The sequence below is a fragment of the Schistocerca gregaria genome, chromosome 9 (assembly GCF_023897955.1).
Source record: "Schistocerca gregaria isolate iqSchGreg1 chromosome 9, iqSchGreg1.2, whole genome shotgun sequence".
Lineage (NCBI taxonomy): Eukaryota > Metazoa > Arthropoda > Insecta > Orthoptera > Acrididae > Schistocerca > Schistocerca gregaria.
This window is the reverse complement of record NC_064928.1, coordinates 71,848,228-71,864,691: the sequence shown is the minus strand read 5'-3', so window position 1 is coordinate 71,864,691 and position 16,464 is coordinate 71,848,228.

The following is a 16,464-nucleotide window of genomic DNA, read 5'->3' as shown; positions in this document are numbered from 1 at the left end:
AGCTTCAGATGACTGACGTCATCTCACTGGCACTAATAAACTCAAGAACGCGATCAGCCGAGCGCGTGTCATCTGCTAAAATGGGCGATGTATAAGGCGACAGCTGTAGACGGGCGCGCAACGGAGTAAAATAGGGGCACTCAGTTAAAAGGTGTCTTACCGTCCACAGCTGAGAGCCGTGGGGACAGAGTGGGGGAGGGTCGTCACTTATAAGATGTCGATGGCTAAAAAGACAGTGCCCTATCCGGAGTCTGGTTAAAATTACCTCCTCCCGACGACGCGTTCGGGAGGAAGAGGTCCAAGCACAGGGAAGAGCTTTCACGTCCCGCAATTTATTATTGGGAAGTGTCGACCAATGTGCGTGCCATAAAAGAATAACACGACGACATAAAACACTCCGTAGATCAGCAAAGGGAATCGATCAAATAGCTGGCCAAAGAAGAAAGACTGCAGCCTTGGCCGCAATATCGGCCGCCTCATTTCCACAGATACCAACGTGTCCTGGGAGCCAGAGGAACGCCACCGAAACGCCCCCCCAACTGGAGCAAGCGCAGGCAGTCCTGAATCCGGTGGACCAGAGGGTGGACAGGGTAGAGAGCTTGGAGACTGAGGAGAGAGCTCAGAGAATCTGAACAGATAACATACTGTATCCGCTCATGACGGCGGATGTAGTGGACAGCCTGGAGAATAGCGTAAAGCTCCACAGTATAAACTGAACACTGGTCGGGAAGCCGAAATCGATTTGGGGTGTCGCCAACAATATAGGCACTCCCTACACCTAACGGTGTTTTCGAGCCATCAGTGTAAATAAATGTGGCTCCCTTCATTTTTGCACATAGAGCAGCAAATGCCCGACGATAAACAAGTGAAGGGGTACCATCCTTGGGAAATTGACAAAGGTCACAGACAGGCAGACCCGGGGACGGAGCCAAGGTGGTGCTGTGCCCAAGTTGTCAAGAAGGTTTTAGGAAAGCGGAAGGAAAGAGAATGGAGCAGTTGACGGAAGTGGACTCCCGATGGGAGTAGGGAGAAAGGGCGGCCTGCATACCCTACATCCAAGGAGGCGTCGAGAAAAATGTCATCGGCTGGATTAGCAGGCATGGAAGACAGATGGCTAGCATAACGACTCAGAAGGACTGCTCGCCGTTTGGACAGCGGAGGTTCAGCAGTCTCAGCATAAAGGCTTTCCACAGGGCTGGTGAAAAAGCTCCAGACACTAAACGTAATCCACGGTGGTGGATGGAGTCGAGACGCCGAAGAATGGACGGCCCAGCAGAGGAGAAAACTATGCTTCCATAGTCCAATTTCGAGAGCACTAAGGCGCGACAGAGGCGGAGAAGGACCACTCGGTCTGCTCCCCAGGAGGTGGCATTCAGGACACGGAGGGTGTTGAGGGATCGCAGACAGCGAGCCGAAAGATAGGAAACGTGGGAGGACCAGCACAGTTTTCTGTCAAACATAAGACCCAAGAATTTAGCGACGTCCGAAAACTGAAGGTTGACAGGTCCTAGGTGTAAGGAGGGTGTAAGAAACTCTTTATGACGCCAAAAATTAACACAAACGGTCTTACTGGGAGAAAAGCAGAACCCGGTTTCGATGCTCCAAGAGTGGAGGCGATCGCGACATCGTTGAAGACCTCGTTCAAGAAGGCTGGTCCATTGAGAGCTGTAGTAGATCGCAAAATCGTCCACAAAGGAGCCTGAGACATCGGGAAGGAGACAGTCCATAATTGGATTTATGGCAATGGCGAACAGTAAAACACTCAGCACGGAGCCCTGAGGTACCCCGTTTTCTTGGGAGAAAGTACGGGAGAGAGTGGTGTTCACCCACACTCTGAATGTGCGCTCTGCCATAAATTCGCGAAGAAAAAGGGGCAGCCGACCTCTAAAGCCCCAAGAGAAGAGTGTGCGGAGGATGCCTGTCCTCCAACAGGTATCGTATGCTCTCTCCCGATCAAAGAATATTGCTACTGTTAGGCGTTTCCGGAGAAAATTGTTCATGATATAAGTGGAGCAACAAGATGGTCAACTGCAGAACGATGCTTTCAGAAACCGCATTCGACAGTGTTAGACTGCGGGAATCCAGCCACCAAGCTAAACGGCAATTCACCATACGCTCCAAAACCTTACATACACTACTCGTGAGAGAAATGAGGCGAATGCTAGAGGGGAGATGTTTGTCCTTTCAAGGTTCCGGAACAGGAACGACGACAGCTTCCTGCCATCGTCTGGGAAAAGTACTGTCGGTCCAAATTCGATTATAAAGGCGAAGGAGGTAACACAGACTATGAGTTGATAAATGCAGCAACATTTGGATTTGGATACCATCCGGTCCTGGGGTGGAGGAGCGAGAAGAAGGGAGTGCATGTTGGAGTTCCTGCATGGAGAAAACAGTATTATAGCTTTCGCGATGTTGAGAGGAGAAAGCAAGAGGTTACACTTCCGCTGCACGTTTCTTCGGAAGAAACGCTGGCGAGCAATTTGAAGAGCTCGAAATCTCAGCAAAGTCTTGACCCAATGAGTTAGAAATTGCGAAGGGGTCCACTAACGTATCATGCGCGACAGTGAGCCCAGAGACTGGGGAGAAACTAGGCGCGCCAGATAACCATCGAATCCGACTCCAAACTTCCGAGGAGGGAGTGAAGGTGTTAAATGAGCTAGTAAAGAATTTCCAGCTTGCCTTATGGCTATCGCGGATGACGCGACGGCATCGCGCATGGATCTGCTTATAGCGGATACAGTTGGCCAATGTAGGATGGAGTCTAAAAACGCGAAGAGCACGCCACCGCTCAACCGCTCACGTTTTGCGTCACGGCATGCCTCGTTCCACCAAGGAACTGGGGGGAGCCGGGGCAATTCCGAGGTGCAGGGTACTGAACGTTCAGCAGCTGTAAGAATAACGTCTGTAATATGTGACCTCATCGTTGACGCTAGGGAAGTGACGCTCATCGAATGTCGATAGAGACGAAAATGTGTCCAATCGGCTTGGGCAAACTTCCAGCATCGTGGGCGCATATATGGCTGTTGTGGCTGCAATCGAAGGACACATGGAAAGTGGTCACTCGAGTGTGTATCATCAAGGGCGAACCATTCGAAGCGCCGAGCTAGCGGAACAGTACCGACCGAAAGGTCCAAATGAGAGAAATTTGTGGTGCAGGCAGACAAAAATGTAGGGTCCCCAGTGTTCAGGCAAACTAGATCTGCTTGGTGGAAGACGTCTAGCAATAGTGAGCCACACGGATAATTATGTGGAGATCCCCAAAGCCGGTGGTGGGCATTGAAGTCCCCAACCAGCAAATATGGAGGTGGAAGCTGACCAAGAAGATGAAGGAGATCAGCTCGTGCCATTGGTGTGGACGATGGAATGTATACAGTACAAAGAGAAAAGGTATATCCAGATAGGGAGAGACGGACAGTGACAGCTTGGAAGGAAGTGTTTAAGGGGATTGGGTGATAACGGAGAGTATTATGGAGAAGAATCATGAGTCCTCCATGCGCTGGAATGTCTTCAACAAAGGGGAGATCATATCGGACTGACTGAAAATGGAGGAAGACAAAGCGGTCATGGGGACGCAGCTTTGTTTCCTGAAGACAGAAGATGACCGGCGAGTAGGATCATAAGAGGATCGACAATTCATCCCGATTGGCTCGAATGCAGCGGATATTCCAGTGGATAATGGACATAGGGTGAACAGAAAATGGAGGAATGTGACCAAGGTTGCCATCAACTCAACGACTGCTCAGATCTTGCGACCGACAGCATGGAATGGCATTCAGCCGAAGGCAGAAGATACTGGTCCATAGGTTGTTCAGGAGCAGCTCCTGCCACCAGCGATCGTCCGGTTGATCGACCGCCAGCAGTGCGCTTCGGCGACACGGAAGACGGCTGAGGGCGGTTACCCCCAGGTGGTGCTGTAGATGAGACACGCCGTGGCGGAGAAGAAGAGGAACTGGGTTTCTTATTAGCCTTCTTGGAAGCGTTATGTTTAGATGGAGAAGGAACCGATGGTTGTGAAGTTGGGGTGTGTAAAAAATCTTCACGAGTATGCTCTTTTTTCGAAGTCTTGGTGTCTGACTTTTGGGCTCGACATTTAGCAGAACCCGATGAAGGGTGAGCCATAGATGGAGCAGGCGAAAGTGGGGAGGTTGAACAGGCGATCTTTGCGCTGGCCGATCTGACGACTGTGGCACTAAAGGTGAGATCACAAGTCTGCGTGGCCGCCTCCTTTGTTGGCCAAGGAGAGGCAAGGACAGTGCTGTATTTTCCTGTCTGAGGAACGGTGGGCTTTCGACTGGCGAATAATTTTCGAGCAGCAAAGGTCGACACTTTTCCTTCACTGATTTCCTGAATGAGCTTTTCGTCTTTAAAAATGGGGCAACCTCGAGAGGAAGTAGCGTGGTCACCCATACAGTTGATGCAATGGGGGGATGGTGGTGGACAAGCACCCACATGGGCATCCTTGCCACATGTAACACATTTGGCCGGATTGTAACAGGACTCGCTGGTGTGATTGAACCGCTGTCAAATGTGAGGAAGACAGTATGGGTTGGAATGATGTTCGTGTCAACCCTTTTCATGACTATGAACAGCCGTTACGCCCTGGTGAGACAGGTAGTGTTGAATTTCCTCGGACAATCCGTCGAGGGATCGTGTATAAACGACCCCACGTGATGAATTTAAAGTGCGGTGCGGTTCCACCCGGACAGGGAAGGTGTGTAGCAGTGAAGAACACAGCAATTTTTGTGCCTGGAGGCCACTCACTGTTTCTAACAACAAGGTGCCATTTCGTAATCTGGAACAAGACTTTACAGGACCTGCAATTGCGTTGACACTTTTGTGAATAATGAAAGGGTTGACTGTGGAGAAGTCATCACCTTCGCCAGACCGAGAATCAAGGAACTGTCGCAACGATGGAAGGACTGTCTGTGGCTGAGACTCATTGAATTTACGCTTGTGAGCAGACATAGTAGAAGATGAGGAAACCATTGCGAAAGTATCCCCCATGATTATCGGCGTCTCTGATAGCGCGCTCCTTCCTTGTGAGAGCCCTCTCTGAGGGCACTCCCGCCTTAGGTGATTGTTCACACCTCAGGTCACACCTCCCGAGAAACGGACGGAGGGAGCAATCGGCACTTTCGGAACGTATCAGCTCGGGTAATCACCCCTCTGTGGGCCTGGCCGTTACGAGGGGGTACGTACGTGTCCTACCTGTCTACCCGGGGCAGGGAATTACGCATTACCCCGTCACCGGAAATGCGTGGGTCGGCCTTCAGATACGCACAGGGAGGAAAAACGAGAAAGGGAAAACAAAGAAAGTGAAAGGAAAGAAGAGAGGTCTCAAATGCAGCACCGGAGAAAAGGGCAAAGAGAAGACGTAAGGAAAAAGGACAAAGGAAGGACTAAGACATGCAAGCGGAGAAAGCAAATTATTCGTTACAGTTTCGAGCGTCCGTCTCCGGACGTCTCCGGAGGCACAGAAAAATACTCCCAGAGGGGGAGAAAGGGAAGGAAAGAGGCGGAGGTGAGGGGGGTGGGGGCGAAGATGAGGGATGGGGAAGGACGTGGAAAAGGAAGGTATGCAGCCCGGAAAGGAAGGAAGGCCACATTAGCTCGGGGTCCCGTGCTCGCTACGCACGTATCCACAGAAGAGTTGTGGACCCCCTGGGGGGCCACTGCAGTGAGTGGGCCATCTAAGATAACGTGTGGGTTCCAGATAAACGGTACGACGCCGACAGAAGTGAATGACACACGACTTTGCGGCAGAAAACGAAGCCGTGGGCTAGAGCCCATGACTGCGCCTTGTGGGTGGCTCCCTAGAGACGCCGCTTGGCAAAAATAGTACTGGAGCAGCAGCAGTACGAAATGCAGAAGTCGTCTACATAGAGAGAAGGTGAGACGGACGGCCCGACAGCGCCTGCTTGAGCGTTAAAAGCCATTAGACAGTCAATACAGAGCCCTGTGGGACTCCATTCTCCTGGATATGGATGGAACAATGGGAGTCGGTAACTTGAACGCAGAAAGTATGGAGCGACAGAAAATTTTGGATAAAAATCGGGAGTGGTCCCCGAAGACTCCACTCATACAATGTGGCAAGGATATGATGTTGACGAGCCATGTCGTATGGTTTACGCAAGTCAAAAAAAGGGAGCAATCAGGTGTTGCCATCTGGAGAAGGCTGTTTTGATGACAGACTTTATGGACACAAGATTATCAGTGGTAGAGCGACCCTGGCGGAGGCCGCCCTGACATGGAGCTAGCTAGCTACATGACTCCAGGACCCAGCCCAACCGCTGCCCTACCATACGTTCCAGCAGCTTACAAAGAAAGTTGGTGAGACTGTTGGGCCGATATCTATCCACATCGAGCGGGTTTTTATCGGGTTTCAGCACCAGGATGGTGGTGCTCTCCCGCCATTGCGATGGAAAGATGCCATCGCACCAGATCCAGTTGAAGATGACTAGGAGATGGCACTTCTAGTCTGTTGAGAGGTGTTTTGTCATCTGGCTGTAGACCTCATCAGGCCCAGGAGCTGTGTCAGGGCAATGGGCAAGGGCACTGAGGAGCTCACACTCTGTAAATGGGGCGTTATGGGGTTCACTGCAGCGTGTAGTGAATGAGAGGACGTTCCCTTCAACAGCCATTTTAAAGTGCGAAAAGCTGGGGTAATTCTGCGATGCAAAGTCTAGAGCAAAGTGCTGTGCAAAGTGCTCGGCAATCGCGTTTGCGTCGGTACATAACGCTCCATTGATGGTAACACTGGGGACAGTTGTTGGGGCTTGTTACCTGTAAAGGCGTATCTCCCAACACTCCTTCCGTTGTTTGATAAGGTAGTGAACACGGGCACAGAGCCATTTAAAAGCTATGAGCTGCTCCAGGGAAGGGTGCCACTTATGCCGCTGTAGAGCTCGCCGACGCTCCTCAAACACTTCTGCGACTTCCAGCGACCACCAAGGGACTACCTTACGCCTTGGGCAACATAAAGAGCGACTTGTCTTGTTTTCTGGTTCTGAGGGGTGACCTGGTTTGGCGGAGCTGATGATTCCAGAACTGTTGTAGCTGCGACATAAGAATGTCATACATACAGGATGCAGGTGGTCAAATTTTCTCTTAGCCTCAGTGTAGGTCAGTCTGTCCAGGGTCTTGTACAAGCTTTTCCTTCCTTTCTGGAGAATCCTGCAGTCAGGTGAGCAAGGCGAATGGTGCTCTCCACCATTGACAGATGGTAAGTGGGGCACATTGAGTGTTGGGACACACGGGCATCCACAATATGAGCATTTGACACTGGAAGTACAGCAGGATGACATATAGCAGAACTTCTGTTACTTACAGCACTGCATCGAGAGGGGGATGTAGGGCTTTACATGACACTGGTAGTCCATCATCTTGATGTTCTCGGGGAATGTATAACCCTCAAAGGCCAAGATGAAGGCACCAGTGGCAACCTGATTATCCTTCAGACCCCGGTGGACACACCAGACGAAATGTACACCTCGCAGCTCTAAATTGGCTCGCAGCTCATCGTCAGACTACAAAAGAAGGTCTGTGAAATATGATACCCTGGTTGGTATTTAAGCTCTTATGGGTCGTGATGGTTACAGGAACTTTCCCCAGCTTGTCACAAGCAATTATCTCCTGTGACTGTGCAGAGGATGCTGTTTTGGTCAACACTGACCTGCATCTCATTTTGGACAAGCCTTTCACCTCCCCAAACATGTCCTCTAAATGCTCAAGAAAAAACTGAGGCTTCATTGGCATGAAAGATTCCCCATCAGCTCTATAACATACAAGGTACTGGGGTGAATAAGATCCACTGCCATTCTTAGCCTGACATTCCTCCCATGGTGTAGCCAGGGAGGGGACCGATTTGGGATGGTTGTCTGTGCATTCAATTGAGCTCATGATCGCTTAGAGACTGCCATTTCGAAACAAGCAAGAGATGATGGACTACACTTCATCACATGTCATCTGCCCCTCCCCCCCCCCCCCCCCCCCCCGCACAGGCGCCACCCAGCCGCAGCAAAGGCAGCCTAGCAGGATGGCCACTGCCAGGAGCCCTGATGCCCCATGGGATTGGGCATCTACCCCTTGGTATATGTGCGAAATTAACGGCGCAGACATCAGGAGAGCGATCCCTGTGTGGTCAGGGGACTACAATGACAGGGTACATGGTGGTCACACCTCAACGGACTGTCTACTGTGCTGGTTATCGTAGAAACCGCACCCAGGAAGGTGTCCTCGCCCACGAGATGGAGAATGGGCAGGACTGCAATGTGACGAGGGGTAAGTGGGCTAAGGATCTCAACGCACGATGGACACGATGCACCTTTTAAGGCGCTCTTCCACAATTTGCTCGCTCTTCACAAAAATTTTGAAGAATGGAGGTCAAACCACCACATAAAGGCTAATACGTGTGACACTGCTTTCAAATGCCTCGTACGACAGGCAGGAATTCCTCAGGACTATCGTAACCTCTGGACCCGCAAGGAGGATCTTTGTGTGTTACTTTCGAATGCAGTTTAAGGTTGAGCCAGATAGTTCGGGATTCTGGATGTTACTTCGAAAGGTTTTCTTGTTATGGTAAAGCATTAGCCGGTAGCTTCAGCTGCCTGCAATTTTCTCATCCCAAGATCTGGTAGCAACACGCCAGCACCGGGGTGGGCCATCACTCGCCCCCCTTTTGATGACGAGGCAACGCCACTTGGGCGAAGCTGACCATGCTACTCTTCTGAACTTTCCATGCCACCCTTGCGGTGTTAGCTCCTGACCAATCAGGACGAAGGAAGCTGCGTGGCCGTGCTGGAGGTAGCCTGCCACATCACAGCTGAAACGCTCTCTCTGCTGCGCGCCCTGTATCTGTGAACATCATCTTCCCTTCCCGGTGCTGCGGCGCCGAAGACTGAATGGTGTGGCACCTACATAAACAGACTTGTCTGAATGGCAGCCACCACTTTCCAACTTCGCCTAAGTTTGCTGTGAACTGTGTTTCACCCACCACTACAACTTGGCTCACCCTCACCTCCCAGGCCTGACTCATGTTGCCCATTAGAGTTTTACGTTTTTCTTCCAGTAAATGGCCTCATTTCAAGAAAGGAACAGTGTCTTTCAATACGCCTTATCGACTCCAACAGGGCCATTCCTGAACAGTGGTATTGCACCCTGTTTCCTATTCTTTGTTTCCTATTTTTGTTTCCTTTTCTTAAGAAGTCACGTTGTCCTAACTGTAAATAGGGCACCAGCTTTGAGTCAGGCTTGACATGTTGTACGTTTCATTGAACACTGATAAACTTTAAAATGAATATCTAAGTTTGAACTCCCTCTTTAATTTTCCCTATCATCAGTTTAGTTAAAATAAGAAAATTTTATAAAAATTAGCTGAGTGTGCTTGACTATTCCATAAACTGAAAAAATCATAACAGTAGTAAAAATTTGTCACTCACACAGATACTTTCCACACTACGTTTTTTAAAAATTCTAGTCTCATAATGATGTGAAGCATCTTACTACCGTTAATCAGAAAAATAACCTCAGGTAAGACACACGAACCCTGGAACCCTGTATGTTCAAGTTTGTTAGTGAGATATTATGCGACCCAACTTTTTAGACGTCTATTGAGAACTTTGCATGAAGAGCTGAAAGCTGCTCCAAATTTGATCGTTACGTGATACAATTTTGTAGTGTTTCAAACACTGTCAACTTTATTTAAAATGTGGAACTGTGCATTTCGCAATACGCTGAACACATCTTGAGACAACAGTGATCTCATACTGTGGTCAGTGAAGTCAGACGAGGTGATGGTGAAGGATATGAAATGTAATCGGGTAAGCCCAGTTGTTTATCAGGTAGCAGACCTATTCATTGGCAGCACATTGGTAACGTTAATCAGACTACAGAGAAACTGCTTACTGAACACTTATGTGACCCATCCTAGACTATTGTGGAGCGCCTGGGGCCCTGTACTGAAGAGGACTTGGCAAGTTATTTAACACAAATAAGGGCAGCGCGAATGGTCATAGGTTTGTTGCAGGCACACGAGGTCATCACTTAGATGGCGAGAGATTTCAACTGCCCTACACCTGCTGAGAGATACCAGTCCGTTGAATGACATATTACAAAGCATAAGTGAGCAACCTAGAGATTAATACAGGACCTACAAATTGTTCACGGGTATACCACAAAGAGAAGGGTAATTTAAATGGTCATTCTTTGTCCTTCAGACCTGAACGTGAGAAACTGTACTATACTTACTACACGAAGCAGACAGAGCGTACATCAAATTTGAGAATCATTTTATACTTTATAATCCTTAGTCAACAGGTACTGAGCTTATGATAAGTAGTCCATCCCAAAGATTAACTCCATGTAAGTAGAACTAAAGACTCAGGTGCAAATGTAGTGGCCATTCAATCTGTCTCAACATCTTTGCTAATCGGATCAAACGTTGTGTCCAGTATACATTGGACAATGTTTCTGTACATTTTAATTTGAGTCTCTAAGTAGTTTTCTGTATAAAATATATAAATTTCTAGAAATTGAATTACGATGAACCCAAATTACGATAAGCAAACGACGCAAGTGCCACCTAATGAACAGTCACCATAACTCGATGGAGCAGCTTTAAGCATGAAGGGGGATCAAACTTGAGTCTGGTGTGACTCCCCAGTGTCGGAGGCAGAATGGAATACCCACAACATTCCTTGCATTCCATGAACGATTTGCGATACCGAAACGAGATTTTGACAACAGAGGAGAATTTTACCTTTAAGTTATTATGCAAACTATGTGCCGTATTATTCCACGAACTACAGACTTTCTCGATGAAAGAACATTTTTAAGGGCAATCGATAGCTGGAACGAGAAACGCTTGGTACTAGGACGTCACGCATTTTGTACTGAGGCTGTGCTTTTCTGTAAGCTACTGACCTTACTTTTTCTCAGTTCCTCACTCCATAAACTAAACCACGGTTTCAGAATTCTCTCGCAATCATATCTGCGTAACACGTTAGGGAGGTGATACAGTATGAAGAAGCAAATTTTAACACGACAACCAGTTGAATGCGATGGTTCTACTTGAGAATAGCCACTCACGACGTTTCTCTGTAAGTTAGATCTTGTTAAAAAGCCAGGTGAAAATACATCGCCGCATTTTCCACAGTATTTTTTTTTTACATACTAACCGAAGCAGAGGTGACAGATCTTACTGACTGGTCACCTATGAAGTGTGAGCATTGGTTTCACATAGGAACGGCACTTCCCCCACAGCACAGCGCCTGAAAAAATAAATTCATTCTTTTCCGAAACTTTCTCTTTGCCCCCCCCCCCCCCCCTCTCCCGCACAAAAAATATAAAGGGAAAAGTTTCACCGCCACTACATCTTGAATGTTGGCTTGCTAAAAATTCTGCATGTCATTTTGATTTATTACTTTAATGTTGCTGACTATTAGCCAAAACGTTTCCTCACGTTATCGACGTGTACCACTGAAGCGCAGTGCATAAGTGTGTCGTACGACAGATTAGGAGGTGAGGCGTGGTAAAGCTGAGTAGCGCGGAAAACCAACTCCCCTTAAAAGCTTAAATATTTCTGTATTTCCGTAATATTGAATCAACAAAAGGCTTTAGAGAGATGATGTATCGCTATCGCGCACAGTCGCCACTGTGAAGTAGCGACTTCGTACCAGCTGCCGCCTTGTAGTGGAAGCGTGGCTCGCCGTGGGGCCGGCAGCGGCAGCGCAGCAGGTAGTGTAAATGGTCCTCACGGCCGCACGGCTGCGAGGTGTACTTCACTAACGCTTCGTGCAAAACATTCTATGACTGAAGTAGTACTATTAAACGTTAGTGTATCTTTTCCACAGTAAATCGATTTCTGTGGATAACAACCGTACTGTTAAAGTACCAAATCAGTAACCTCACTACTTTCGAAGATAATTTTTTTTAGCTAAAACGCACAGTAACCGTTCTGGCATTGTTAACCAGTTAGGGACTAATGTATTCATTTACACTATCAACTGTAACTGCAACTAAGAATAGGTTCATATAATTACCTCTATTACTAGAGATTTCTGACGTAACAGTACTTGGGAAAGTTATTATTTTATCGTGTTTTGGTGGGAGAGTGAGTGAAGTACACAAGATGTTTGAGTAGGCTTTGCGCCTCAGATCTAGGAGACATAGTCGCTCTGGAGCCGTCCTCTGGTTAAAGTTTGTTAAATCGCAAGGATCAAATTTATAGCTGAATTGATGAAATACGCGCGTTTGAGCGGTTCTCCCATTGCTGACGAAAAGCAACTACAGTGCTGAGTATTTTGTGAAAGTTGGAGCTTGGCGAGTGGCTTAATTTAGGAGATATTCGCGTGGCAACATTTCGAGCCTCGCGTGAACTCTGCTTGGCGTGTTTCGTGCTGTGACACACTATGGCGAGCGCTTCTGTACAGGACGCCCGCTGACGGCTGAACGTGTCGACTCAGGCAGTCGAGGCTCAGCGACTGTTTGGTTGGGACGCTGGAAATACCGGGTCGGAATGGATATCTTGGGCTGCTTTCGGGTGCGAAGCTTTAACGGACAATTAGCAATACGGGCTTGGGGGCCATTTTCTATGTCATGAAGACAAAACAACGAGAAAGAAATTTTAGACTTTTTTTTCAAATGACATGCAAGAAAGTCGAATGCTCGATAGTTAAACTTTCAGCTACTGCCCATGGACTGGAGTTGAGGCTCTTTCGTGGTGGGTGTTTAGCCGAGAAAACTGAAGAAACTGCAAAAAGGTCGGAATTTAAGGAGATGGGACCTGGATAATCTTACTAAACCAGAGGTTGTACAGAGTTTCAGGAATAGCATAAGGGAACAATTGACAGGAATGGGGGAAAGAAATACAGTAGAAGAAGAATGGGTAGCTTTGGGGGATGAAGTAGTGAAGGCAGCAGAGAATCAAGTAGGTAAAAGACGAGGGCTAGTAGAAATCCTTGGGTAACAGAAGAAATATTGAATTTAATTGATGAAAGCAGAAAATATAAAAATGCAGTAAATGAAGCAGGCCAAATGGAATACAAACTTCTCAAAAATGGGATCGACAGGAAGTGCAAAATGGCTAAGCAGGGATGGCTAGAGGACAAATGTAAGAATGTAGAGGCTTATCTCACGAGGGGTAAGATAGATACTGCCTACAGAAAAATTAAAGAGACCTTTGGAGAAAAGAGAACCACATGCACGAAAATCAGGAGCTCAGAAGGAAACGCAGTTCTAAGCAAAGAAGGGAAAGCAGAAACGAGTATATAGAGGGTTTGTACAGCGGCGATGTTCTTGAGGACAATATTATGGAAATGGAAGATGAAGATGAAATGGGAGATACGATACTGCGTGAAGAGTTTGACAGAGCTCTAAAAGACCTGAGTCGAAACAAGGCCCCGGGAGTAGACAACATTTCATTAGAACTACTGACTGCCTTGGGACAGCCAGTCCTGACAAAACTCTACCATCTGGTGAGCAGATGTACGAGACAGGGGAAATACCCTCAGACTTCAAGAGGAATATAATAATTCCAATCCCAAAGAAAGCAGGTGTTGACAGATGTGAAAATTACCGAACTATCAGTTTAATAAGCCACAGCCAGATGGCAATTATAAGAGTCGAGGGGCATGAAACGGAAGCAGTGATTGGGAAGGGAGTGAGACAGGGTTTTAGCCTCTCCCCGATGTTATTCAATCTGTATATTGAGGAAGCAGTAAAGAAAACAAAAGAAAAATTTGGAGTAGGTATTAAAATCCATGGAGAAGAAATAAAAACTTTGATTTTTGCCGATGACATTGTAATTCTGTCAGCGACAGCAAATGACTTTGAAGAGAATATAAGATGAACATCAAGGAAAGGGAAACGAAGATAAAGGAATGTAGCCGAATGAAATCGGGTGATGCTGGGGAAATTAGTTTAGGAAATGAGACACTTAAAGTAGTAAAGGATTTTTGCTATTTGTGGAGCAAAATAGCTGATGATTGTCGAAGTCGAGAGGATATAAAATGTAGACTTGCAGTGGCAAGGTAAGGGTTTCTGAAGAAGAGAAATTTGTTAACATCGAGTATAGAATCAAGTGTCAGGAAGTCATTTCTGAAAATATTTGTACGGGGTGCAGCCATGTATGGAAGTGAAATGTGGACGATAAATAGTTTGGACAAGAAGAGAACAGAAGCTTTCGAAGTGTGGTGTTACAGAAGAATGCTGAAGATTAGATGGGTAGATCACATAACTAATGAGTAGGTATTGAATAGAATTGGGGTGAAGAGGAGCTTGTGGCACAACTTGACTAGAAGAAGGGATCGGTTGGTAGGTCATGCTCTGAGACATCGAGGGATGACCAATTTAGTGTTGGAAAGCAGCGTGGAGGATAAAACTCGTAGAGGGAGACCAAGAGATGAATACACTAAGCAGATTCATAAGGATGTAGGCTGCAGTAGATACTGGGAGATGAAGCTTGCACAGGATATAGTAGCACGGAGAGGTGCATCAAACCAATCTCAGGACTGAAGACCACAACATTTACCCGAGTTTTCGCCAGCGCTGTTTTTGTCGGCTAAACCGGTATCTACCATCGCAGAGTGAGAGGAGGGAAAACCTGAAGGCTATGTAGGTAGGTGGGTAGGCTGTCCGATGGGCAGTGGGAGCAGCCCGCGACGCCACACCCCTCACTCACGCACCTACGGTACGGCCATCTGTATCGCTGAGGCACGCAAGCCTCCCCACCAACGGCAAGGTCCATGGTTCATGGGGGGGAGGTAGGTTGCCGAAATCAGTATGCTGTATTTTTTTTTGGAATAATAACATTATCATTCATAAATTTCGGAGTCTGCAGTTATTGTATTACCACATTGAATTGCTTTAATGCTTGTATATTTTTCAGGTAGACGTATCACGATATTGTGGTCACGTTATTTGGAAGCAAAATGAACGACTTCTTATCGCGTTGCGCCTTTTAAGTGTGTTGTTCTCCACAGGTCGGAATCGGAGATCCGTTTTTATAAAGACCGGTCGATAATTCACAGTAGTGTTTTCCAGTGGTTGTCGACAGTGTTCAATAACAACCGGGGTCTCATACATCGAAAGAATGTAACAGCGTTGGCCTGAAGGTTAAAAAATAGTAATGGTCCTGTATACTAAAAGGATTAATTACATAAATGTAGATGTGCGTAAGCATACTAACCACACCGTGGCATCGCACTCGTAACGTCTCCTTCCCCTGGCAAACTCATAACAGTGCCAGAATATTTTTTTTATTAATTTGAATATTTCTCTTACTTTTAACTGCCCATAAGAAGAGAAACGTTACAGTGGACGCTAGTCTGCCATCTTCCTTGCTTAAGTGGAATATCGCGTTGACTAAATTTCCTTCACAGGTTAAGTGAAACTGTTTTCCGTAGCCTAGCGAATTGCTACAGCTAACACCTCATTTTAGCTTAATAAGCTGCACAGTGCCAGAAACTAAGACTTTTCATATTAAAATATACAATCGTGACTGGAAAGTCTGCCCTTAGGCTAGGCGCAAATTGAGACGCGTATAGCGCGTGTGACGTGACACGACACCACAGCGCGACACGCATGGGTAGCGAGGGTGCAATGCATACTGCGACGCGTACACCGTACTTCGCACGCTCCCGCTGGCGACGCTCTACTCTGACAGAACCGAAGCGCGCGCAACCTCTCATCTTTCTCAAACGATTTTACAGAAACTGCTCTCTGCAAATATATCATTTTTGCCTTACTTGTAGCGTTACATGTCAGCTTCGTGACGAAGTGCCGATCACCTCGCTAATGACCATTCTTATTGTGACGTACACATTTTAGTAAGACACTACGCAAAACTCAAAAAGTTTGCAACGAAAATTAGGGGTTGCTATGATTTTGCGTTTGGTTCGTATTACACCATATGTTGCTGCGTATGAAATTTAGCTAACATGCTGAATTTTTGTTTAGACTTGGGAGGAGATCTCTATCCGCTCCGATCTCGAGAAAATGGATCTCATGTAGCGCGCTCACTTCCGATCTCACGCCCGCGAGAATGAAATACTCGCAACATCTCTCGCATCTCCTAAACCGCTCGAGACATCGAAACGAAAGTTTGGCGAATGATAGCACACAAGGAGGAGAGTGTTTTGCCAATTATTAAACACATGGAACTTTGTCTATGGCGATAGATCACTACTTACACTTTTTTTATTTGTTTCACTCCAGTGACAAATGTTTTAAGAGTTATCGACAGCTAGCGAAACAAGAGCTTCCTAGTATGAAAATAAACATGAAATTTCTTCTTTTATGTTACAGCAAACCGATACTATGAGGTTTTTCGTAAGCTATTAAGCTCTGTAATTGCCAATTACTTGTGTAATGAGGCCCTCCGTTTCGGAATTCTGTCTCAATAGCTGCTGTGAGATGAGTTTGGCAAATTACATTGTGACAGAGGAAGTACAATTAAAACAGTCACCA